The following is an 11,393-nucleotide window of genomic DNA, read 5'->3' on the forward strand; positions in this document are numbered from 1 at the left end:
ACAACTATCCAGTCCATGATTTGGAGTTAGCAGCCATTGTGTTCGCTTTGAAGATCTGAAGTCATTATCTGTATGGCGAGAAATTTGAGATCTTCACCGATCATAAGAGTCTCAAGTATTTGTTCACTCAGGCGGAGTTGAACATGAGGCAGAGACGTTGGATGGACTTGCTTAAGGACTATGATTGCGAGATAAAGTACCATCCGGGAGCTGCTAATCTCACCGCTGATGCCTTGAGTCGCAAGGTGCGACTATCCGCACTTCAGACTTGTTCGATGTCTAGTGCGATCAGTGACTGTTGTACTTCAGGTTATACCTTCAAGCATAAGAAAGGTATGCAGAGTATCCAGATGTTTGCGATATTATCTGAGCCAGCTTTGTATTCGCGGATCCGAGATGCTCAGATGTCTGATTCGAAGACCCAGCGTTTAGCTCGTTTAGCTAACGAGGGTAGCTCGTCTGGATTTCATTATCAGTCAGATGGCTTTCTGTGTTTGTCTGGTAGGCTTGTGATTCCGCAGGATGAAGAGTTGCGAGAGGAGATTTTGTCTCAGACACATCGCACTAAGTTGAGTATTCATCCTGGGAGCAACAAGATGTACAAGGATCTACGTACTCGTTTCTGGTGGAAAGGAATGAAACGCAGTGTTTATCAGTTTGTTTCGAGATGTTTGGTGTGTCAACAGGTCAAGGCAGAGCACCGACGACCTGGAGGATTGCTTCACAGTCTGCCTATTCCTGAATGAAAATGGGAGTTTATCACAATGGACTTTGTGACCCATTTGCTGGTATCCCCGAGGAACTGTGATGCTATCTGGGTTGTGGTGGATCGACTCACCAAGTCAGCGCATTTCATTGCCTATAGCCGGGAGTACAATGTGGATCGTATGGCTCGTTTGTACATTCAAGAGATCGTTCGACTTCATGGAGTGCCTGTGAGCATTGTCAGCGATCGGGACCCCAGGTTTACTTCTAGATTCTGGGGGAGTGTTCAGCGTGCGATGGGTACTACTCTCAGTTTGAGTACTGCCTATCATCCGGAGACTGATGGTCAGTCAGAGCGCACTATCCGTACTTTGGAGGATATGCTTCGAGCGTGCGTTATGGATTTTGGTTCAGCCTGGCAGGATCATTTGCCATTGATCGAGTTCGCGTACAACAACAACTATCATACTAGCATTGGGATGGCACCTTTTGAGGCGTTGTACGGGCGACGTTGTCGTACTCCACTCTTCTGGGAAAAAGTGGGGGAGAGACAGGCTGAGGGACCGGAGTTTATCCAGCAGGCGATAGACATTGTTGATCAGATCAAGAAACAAATTAAGACTGCACAGGATCGTCAGGCCAGCTATGCTAATATCAAGCGTAGGCCTTTGCAGTTCGATGTCGGGGAGAAAGTGTTTCTGAGAGTGTCACCTTTCCGCAAGATTCTCAGATTTGGCCTTAAGGGCAAGTTATCTCCCAGGTTTATCGGTCCGTTTGAGATCTTGGAGAGCATTGGCGATTTGGCTTATCGACTAGCTTTGCCACCACATCTATCCAGTATTCACGACGTGTTCCACGTATCTCTGTTGCGAATGGCCTTCTTCGATTGTATGATTTGATGTCGGAGTTTATGCCTATCAGTGATTTCTTCTTATCGAGATTTTGAGATGTATTCTTATTCAGAGGAATCGTGCTATAGTCTAGACACGAGACAGCTGAAGACGCTCGAGACTCAATGTCTGAATCTGGAATTTAAGCTCGCAGCGATCTTATTGATTAGAAGATCTGTTATCTATTATCTTATGAGGAAATTTTCGTGATCTGTTCTAATCTTAAGAGTTGGAGTAATTATTTTAGCAGACGGAACTGATTTGATAGCAGAGAAGAAGATTCCCGTTGATTGCAGGTGATTTTCTGTGTCACTTGTTTTGGAACCAGAGATGAGTCGAAGTGTGACTGAGCATAGTAGGATTTTCCAACGAATAGGAGTCGACTTTTGTTTGACGGACTTAAAGGAGTAGTTTTGAGAGTCACAGTTTGTGTTGGAATCGTGTTGATTTCGAGGACGAAATCTTTTCTTAGAGGGGGAGAATTGTAACGCCCCGATTTTATCTTAATCGGCTTTATTTGAGATAATCGGAGATTCCAGAATTCAAGAGCCGACTTGATTTTGATCAGGGTCCTTTTTGCAAATTTTGGATTTTTGAGGGACTAAAATGCAAATTTGGACTTAAATAGATATTTAAGCAAGTGTTGACTCTTTTCCTTCACTTCATCTCCTCCCTCACGCCTCCTCCCTCCATTGAAGACGCCTCAAACCCATTTCAAGCTTTTAGATTTCTCCCCGAGCTCGATCCGTCCGTTGGAAATTATTTCTGAAGGCAGATTAGCGATCACGGCTGCGAGAGCTTCGTTCTATCGTAAGTTTTTCTACGATCAGGTTCTTTCTAATTTTGGGATGTCGTTAGAATTGATTGAGTTTGGAGTATGTTGTTCTTGGCGGAGTTCTGATCGTTTATTCTCTGTCAGTTTCGAAATAGAGCGTCGTTCGGATTTGTTATGAATTTTGGAAGTTTATTCGAAAAATGGGATTTTGTGATTTGTTGGAATTAGATTGTTTTGGTTGAATGTTGATTGATATGAGTTGTTTGGCTTGATATTATGCTGTCTGCATTTCCGGTTTGATCAGATTATAGCCGTTATGCCGTCGGTTTGAGTTTTGGATTGTTTATCGGTTCGAATTGTTGAGCCAAGCCTTTGTTTGAGTTGTATGTTAATCTCGAGCCCTTATTACTTCTTGTACAGATTGATTTTAGGCCAGTGGAGTTGCGAGATTTCAGCTTTGTGCAACTTGGAGATTGGAGCCGGTATCGTATCGATTCTCTTATTATCGATTGAGGCTGTTTGATTGAATCTTGTTTGAGGAATCGTTGTTGTTTCCAGGTTGGAGCATCGACGTTGTTGAAAAGAGGTAAAAGATGACTTAGATTGGAATGGAACGTGTGACTCGAATCCGACTTGATTCGAGTGTTCCGAAGAATCACATACTTGCATGTTATTTGCTTTTACTTGAATTTAGTTGATTGAGTTATGTTGCATTGCATTCATCTTGAGCCATGAATCCTTGATTTGAGTAGCGGGCAGGACGGCCCTTGTTGATGATAGACGTTTTGGGGATTATATTGTGAGTGGCCTGGGTGTAGCCGTTTCACCTAGTGCTAGCATACTCCTTATAGTCGCACCAAAGTCTAGAGGATGGAGATACGTAGCACCACCTCGATCGGGAGAGTCGGTGAGTCGTTTACGTGATCTCGTCCTCGGGATCCCAAAAGCAAAAGCAGCAACTCTTTTGATTATCCGACTTGATAATCCCAGATTTTAAAGACATGCATTGCATTTATGCATATGAATTGAGTTTTAGATATCCTTGGGGAATTGCATGATTGTTAATTGATTATTTAGAAGTTGATGCATTTCGTTTGGAATGCTTGTCTGCTATTGCATGTTGTCTCTTTTTACTGGGAATATTATTCTCACCGGATTATCCGGCTGTTGTCTTTGTTTGTATGTGTACTTGGCAACAGGTGGGGCAGGACCGAGTCAGAGGCAGCATGGCTAGGTGGTTGAGATGATAGACGTGAGGCCTTGTTGTTTTAGAAGTCGAATTTTGTAATCGAACTTAGATTGTATTCGAATTGTAATCTAAAATCGAAGTATGTTGTTGTTGTATCGTTTTAGACTTCTGGTTGTTTTTAGGCCTTCTGAAAGCATGACTTGTTATGGAATGTTTCCCTACACCCTGTTATTGCATATGTATTTGAAGGCATGTCGGACCAAGCGCGGAATCCTTTCTTTATTTTCTGCAGCCTGAGCATTTTCTGCCCAGGCCTTCCGCGCGCGGGAGAGGCGTTCCTCGCGCGCGCGCGAGGCCTCCGTTGGGCCTCTGAATTGTTTGCCCGCGCGCGCGCGAGCTTGGTACCTCGCGCAGGCGCGAGCCTTTGGTTGGTCTCGGTTGTTGAAGCCCGCGCACGCGCGAGCTTGGTTCCTCGCGCGGGCGCGCGGCGTGTAAAAAAAAAAAAAAAACTTTGAATTGTTTTACTCTTGGATTCTTGTTCGCTTACTTATTGTTTAATCCGAGATTAGTGGTTTAGAATCGAGGTCTCACATTAAGTGGTATCAGAGCGTTAAGATTCTTGGTCGAACTAGAGTGAGCGGGGTAGATCGAGTCTGTGTGCAATGACTCCTCGCATGTGTTTGAATTATTTAATTGTGTACTTAATTCCATGCGAGCATGCTTTATTGTTTGAGCATTATTTGAATTACATGGTTGTGTGATTTAAATTAATAAAGCATGATCTACTTGAGATATAACTGTTTCTGTTCTCGACTGGTATTCGGTATTCCAAGCGGTTGTAAGGGCACTGATGGTAGCGATTGAGATATCTCGTGTGCTAACCTTTGATAATCAGATGGGTCCTCGTCGAGTGATAAACAGAAACACACCACCAGTTATCCCTGCGACTGAGCAAGCTAGCACTGAGGTTGATCAGTTGGATGCTTCAGCGACTCCCATGGAAACCTTGCTGAAAAGATTTCAGTCGTTCAATCCGCCGTTGTTGATGGGTTCAGAAAATCCAGTTGACTGTGAGAGTTGGTTGGATGATATCGATCAGTTGTTCGATTCCATCGATTACACAGATGACCGTCGAATCAGGTTAGTCATTCATCAGCTTCGTGGGGTTGCTAAGAGTTGGTGGATCATGACGAAGAAAGCAATGGAGAATAGAGGTACGGAAGTTACTTGGACTCTTTTCAAATCGGAATTTTATAAGCGGTTTTTCCCTATCTCGTATCGCAAAGATAAGGGAGCAGAGTTTGCCAACCTGAGGCAAGGAAATCTGAACATTGAAGAGTACGTGGCTAAGTTCGATAGTCTGTTGCGTTTTGCACCGCTAATTGTCGGAGATGAAGAAGCTAAGGCAGATCAGTTCATCAATGGTTTGAACCCCGACGTCTTCACGTTGGTAAATACCAACAGGCCTAACAACTTTGCGGATGCCATGAATCACGCAAAGGGAGCAGAAGCAGGTTTGTGGAGACAGAGAGGAAATCAGTTTGTGCCTCAGCAGCAGCAAGGACAGTTTCAGGCACAATCTTCTCAATACCAAAACCAACCGTTCCATTTCCAGAATCAATCCTTTCAGTTTCAGAACCAACCACCGAGTTTTGAGGGTGGTAGCAGTGGAGGTAACAGGAAGGATTACTATCTCCCGAAGGGGAAGCAATTTAAGAAGCACGGAACCAGTTCTTCGAGCTCGAGTGGTTCGAGGCAGTACGGATCGGGACAGAGTTCGGGACAGTCAGGCATGTCTTGTGCCAACTGCGGAGGTCGTCACTCCAGTGATCAGTGTAGAGGTATTTTTGAAAGTTGTCATATTTGTAACCAGGCGGGGCATTTTGCGAGAACATGTCCTCAGCGTGTTCCTCAGCAAGCTCAGAGTGGAATTTTCCCGAGACAGATAGCTCAGCCTTAGCAGCAAGCACCTACTGTCCACTCTTTCCAACCTCAGCAACAGAATGTTCAGGAAGGTAATCAGTATGCAAGCCAGCCTCCCAGACAGCAGGCACGAGTTTTTGCTCTGTCTGAGGATCCGCAGACTCAGGCTGCACCCGATAATGACAGATCAGGTAACGTTCGATATTGAGTTTCCTATTCTTATTGGACTGTTAGATACTGGCGAATCTCTTGCCTTCTTATTGAAGAATCTGTATATGTTTAACGTGCCTCTTTTAATTGTTGAATCGTTCGAATTGATGAATACTCCAGTAGTGTTGTTAACTGCTGTTAACCGGATCTTTCAGAAGAATTAGTTGAGATTTGGGATTCTTATCGTTGATTTCTTATTTTTTTTTTGGAATGAGAATTGTACTGATCTTTCAGAGATTTTGAGAATCGTATAGCAGATGTTTGTGCCGAGCAGTTGTATGTTTTCTTCGATGTCTGAATTCTTTTGGATCGAATGGCCTTCTTCGATTGTATGATTTGATGTCGGAGTTTATGCCTATCAGTGATTTCTTCTTATCGAGATTTTGAGATGTATTCTTATTCAGAGGAATCGTGCTATAGTCTAGACACGAGACAGCTGAAGACGCTCGAAACTCAATGTCTGAATCTGGACTTTAAGCTCGCAGCGATCTTATTGATTAGAAGATCTGTTATCTATTATCTTATGAGGAAATTTTCGTGATCTGTTCTAATCTTAAGAGTTGGAGTAATTATTTTAGCAGACGGAACTGATTTGATAGCAGAGAAGAAGATTCCCGTTGATTGCAGGTGATTTTCTGTGTCACTTGTTTTGGAACCAGAGATGAGTCGAAGTGTGACTGAGCATAGTAGGATTTTCCAACGAATAGGAGTCGACTGTTGTTTGACGGACTTAAAGGAGTAGTTTTGAGAGTCACAGTTTGTGTTGGAATCGTGTTGATTTCGAGGACGAAATCTTTTCTTAGAGGGGGAGAATTGTAACGCCCCGATTTTATCTTAATCGGCTTTATTTGAGATAATCGGAGATTCCAGAATTCAAGAGCCGACTTGATTTTGATCAGGGTCCTTTTTGCAAATTTTGGATTTTTGAGGGACTAAAATGCAAATTTGGACTTAAATAGATATTTAAGCAAGTGTTGACTCTTTTCCTTCACTTCATCTCCTCCCTCACGCCTCCTCCCTCCATTGAAGACGCCTCAAACCCATTTCAAGCTTTTACATTTCTCCCCGAGCTCGATCCGTCCGTTGGAAATTATTTCTGAAGGCAGATTAGCGATCACGGCTGCGAGAGCTTCGTTCTATCGTAAGTTTTTCTACGATCAGGTTCTTTCTAATTTTGGGATGTCGTTAGAATTGATTGAGTTTGGAGTATGTTGTTCTTGGCGGAGTTCTGATCGTTTATTCTCTGTCAGTTTCGAAATAGAGCGTCGTTCGGATTTGTTATGAATTTTGGAAGTTTATTCGAAAAATGGGATTTTGTGATTTGTTGGAATTAGATTGTTTTGGTTGAATGTTGATTGATATGAGTTGTTTGGCTTGATATTATGCTGTCTGCATTTCCGGTTTGATCAGATTATAGCCGTTATGCCGTCGGTTTGAGTTTTGGATTGTTTATCGGTTCGAATTGTTGAGCCAAGCCTTTGTTTGAGTTGTATGTTAATCTCGAGCCCTTATTACTTCTTGTACAGATTTATTTTAGGCCAGTGGAGTTGCGAGATTTCAGCTTTGTGCAACTTGGAGATTGGAGCCGGTATCGTATCGATTCTCTTATTATCGATTGAGGCTGTTTGATTGAATCTTGTTTGAGGAATCGTTGTTGTTTCCAGGTTGGAGCATCGACGTTGTTGAAAAGAGGTAAAAGATGACTTAGATTGGAATGGAACGTGTGACTCGAATCCGACTTGATTCGAGTGTTCCGAAGAATCACATACTTGCATGTTATTTGCTTTTACTTGAATTTAGTTGATTGAGTTATGTTGCATTGCATTCATCTTGAGCCATGAATCCTTGATTTGAGTAGCGGGCAGGACGGCCCTTGTTGATGATAGACGTTTTGGGGATTATATTGTGAGTGGCCTGGGTGTAGCCGTTTCACCTAGTGCTAGCATACTCCTTATAGTCGCACCAAAGTCTAGAGGATGGAGATACGTAGCACCACCTCGATCGGGAGAGTCGGTGAGTCGTTTACGTGATCTCGTCCTCGGGATCCCAAAAGCAAAAGCAGCAACTCTTTTGATTATCCGACTTGATAATCCCAGATTTTAAAGACATGCATTGCATTTATGCATATGAATTGAGTTTTAGATATGCTTGGGGAATTGCATGATTGTTAATTGATTATTTGGAAGTTGATGCATTTCATTTGGAATGCTTGTCTGCTATTGCATGTTGTCTCTTTTTACTGGGAATATTATTCTCACCGGATTATCCGGCTGTTGTCTTTGTTTGTATGTGTACTTGGCAACAGGTGGGGCAGGACCGAGTCAGAGGCAGCATGGCTAGGTGGTTGAGATGATAGACGTGAGGCCTTGTTGTTTTAGAAGTCGAATTTTGTAATCGAACTTAGATTGTATTCGAATTGTAATCTAAAATCGAAGTATGTTGTTGTTGTATTGTTTTAGACTTCTGGTTGTTTTTAGGCCTTCTGAAAGCATGACTTGTTATGGAATGTTTCCCTACACCCTGTTATTGCATATGTATTTGAAGGCATGTCGGACCAAGCGCGGAATCCTTTCTTTATTTTCTGCAGCCTGAGCATTTTCTGCCAAGGCCTTCCGCGCGCGGGCGAGGCCTCCGTTGGGCCTCTAAATTGTTTGCCCGCGCGCGCGCGAGCTTGGTACCTCGCGCGGGCGCGAGCCTTTGGTTGGTCTCGGTTGTTGAAGCCCGCGCACGCGCGAGCTTGGTTCCTCGCGCGGGCGCGCGGTGTGTAAAAAAAAAAAAAAAAAAAACTTTGAATTGTTTTACTCTTGGATTCTTGTTCGCTTACTTGTTGTTTAATCCGAGATTAGTGGTTTAGAATCGAGGTCTCACAAAATCCATGAGCTATCCTAGTTGATTACCAATCAACTAATTCCAAGCCAAACTTTATAAAATTACTTGCAATCAATCACGAATTGCTGAATAAGTAACACATGTATTATTACTTCAAGTTATGTACAATTTCCTTTATTACAATCCAATGTAATACATACAGTATTCAAAATACAACAAAATGTACATCCAATAACTTGAACTGATACAGCCAAATTCTGATTATTCATTACAACTGAAATACTATTTACAACTACAACAATACAGTATTTAAAATCATCGAACTTGTCTTCGTTCCTTGAGCATGAAGCTTCCAATCGACACACGCATCGATACAAGCATACTTCCGTCCAAGTCTCTCTACATGTCCTCCTGCGAAGAACTCCGGAGAAATGGCACGTGTTAGCTAACCAGCTATGCTCTGCATCAGTGCATATCAGTCGACTTCTTATGCTCATGATCTACCATCAGCGTTCTTCTTGTATCCAAATCATGCTTTTGAACATGAAGTTTTCCGTATGCCTACCAAAAGCATCGATACAAGCATACCGGCAAAACCATGTTCTGCACAAGTTTACAGACCTTACGTTCGAAACCTGTCATGCCTTAGGCACTCAAGGTATTTCCTGTGAAGGTCTATCTGACAATCTCTCCAGCTACGAGTGGAGAATCTTCAAGGACTGGAACCACATGGATTACTAAACACCATTCGTTCCAAAAAGCCCTCAGAGGTATCTGACGCGATATACTCGATCTTCCCTTCCAATCTTCCCTGGTTGGAATCCATATATTCTTCGATCAGCATTCCAATGCACCGAATGATGAACTGTCCACAGCAGTCAGTCTATCTATCGATATGCTACTACTGGTGTTCTCATCACTGTTGCATTCCTTATAGTAAAAACTTATACCGCAAACCTCGGCAATGAAGAACCAAATCTTCCTTCGCTAGGCCTCAATCAATCCTACAAGGATAATCAAGAAGTCTTATTATCAATTTCATAAGTCCCTTGCATGCAGCTCTGATACCATAAATGTAGCGACCCGACCCGGATTCACTACCTAATCAGAGTTAAGAGCATAATTAAGCATGCATTAAATAAAATCGCTGCGGAAGACTTAAATACAAGCAGACCGGCAGAATACAACCGGCTAAAAAACTCAATTTATACAACCCAATCGAATCAAATTTAAATAAAACCTACAGCTAATCCTGCTGTCTTCAAGGTCACTGGCTACTCCAGGCTCCTGGTGCTTTGCACCTACACCTGCCCCGTCGAATAGGGTATCCAGATACACAGAAAATACTAGACGTGAGCTCTAAGCTCAATACGAAAGCACGGATAAACATACAAATATGATGTATGCAAATGACAGGGTATCCATATCTGGGATAACTGTATACAACTGCTCAGACTGGCGCCTGGAATATAAGCTCGTCACATCGGGGTAGCTAACCACTGTGCGCGACCACTCATTCCCGAATCACGGACGCGGACAACGGAGTCCTTCAGGTATCAGTACCTAGGGGTACTCGATATCAAACGTCCTAACAGGGCTGAGCAACCCTAACTGGCTCATCTCGAAAGATATACAGATGTACAGGCACAAGATGATATGCACATGCTGCATAACAATAATAACATGCAAACACATAAATGCAACATATAAGCATGCATATCCGCTGGCAATCTCAGTCAGTACTTACGTACCTTTCTAAGGCAGTCCTAGTAGTACCACTCTAGGTTCCAAGCCTATCATCAAGTCTACAATGCAAATACCCATGCATCACTCAATAAGCTCTAAAAGCCTTAACTAAGCTATTGCATACTCCTAAATAATTTAAGGAGACCATAGCTATACCTGCGTCCGTCGTTAGCCCACTGATGGCGACTATCCCGCAACTAGGGGCACACCCCTGCTGCAGCTCCACAGCCTCGAGCACTACTCCGCTACACGAGCACTGCTCCGCTACTATGTCAGACACTGTCTGACTATACTAAAATATATTCCCTACTCCAACTCTAAAATAAGAGTACCCAAAGCCCTAAAATAGAGCTACTAGGCGAAGGAGAGGAACTCGGAATTGAAATGAGGAGCTCGGACCTCATATTTATAGGCATCGATCGGAAGCTCCGTTCCTCGATCGGAAGCTCCAAACGTGTAGATCGAAAGCTCCGTTCCCCCGATCGGAAGCTCCGTTCGCTACGTGTCAATTCGGTCCACATGCAACCACACACCTGTCACCGAGAGCCATCGGAAGCTCCGATCCTGATCGGACGTTCCGATCTCCCTGCTTCCGATGTGGTTCCAAACTCACCAAGATCGGAAGTTCCGATCCTGGATCGGTGGTTCCGATCCCACTCGAATCTTGGGACCCTCCAAACCATTTTCGAGTGTTCTGGATCCATTTCTGGACTCCGTTAACCTTTCTGGAATTTCCTTAATCATGTTTTACTTAATCCAAACATAATTACACGATTAAATACTTATTAATCGTTAATCCTGGATACGGGCTACTACAGTACTTGACCATCGGGGCCATCCATGTATCTTCTCGGAGGACCGGCTCCCGGGCTTCTATGGCAGCCACCATTTCCCTCTGTACCAGGGATTCTTTACCATCATTTTCCCCAGTGACCACTCTTTTAGCCAAGGAGTCCGCTTCCCTATTTTTTTCCCGGGGTATCTGCTCTATACTCCAAGTAGTGAAACTGGCCCCGAGTTCTTCAATTATCTTACAATATTTTATCAATTTCTCCTCTCGGGTAGAGAAGGTCTTCTTTACTTGCTGAACAACCAACTGTGAGTCAAAATATATTATAATATGACT

Source organism: Henckelia pumila, chromosome 2 (assembly GCF_033568475.1).
Source record: "Henckelia pumila isolate YLH828 chromosome 2, ASM3356847v2, whole genome shotgun sequence".
Lineage (NCBI taxonomy): Eukaryota > Viridiplantae > Streptophyta > Magnoliopsida > Lamiales > Gesneriaceae > Henckelia > Henckelia pumila.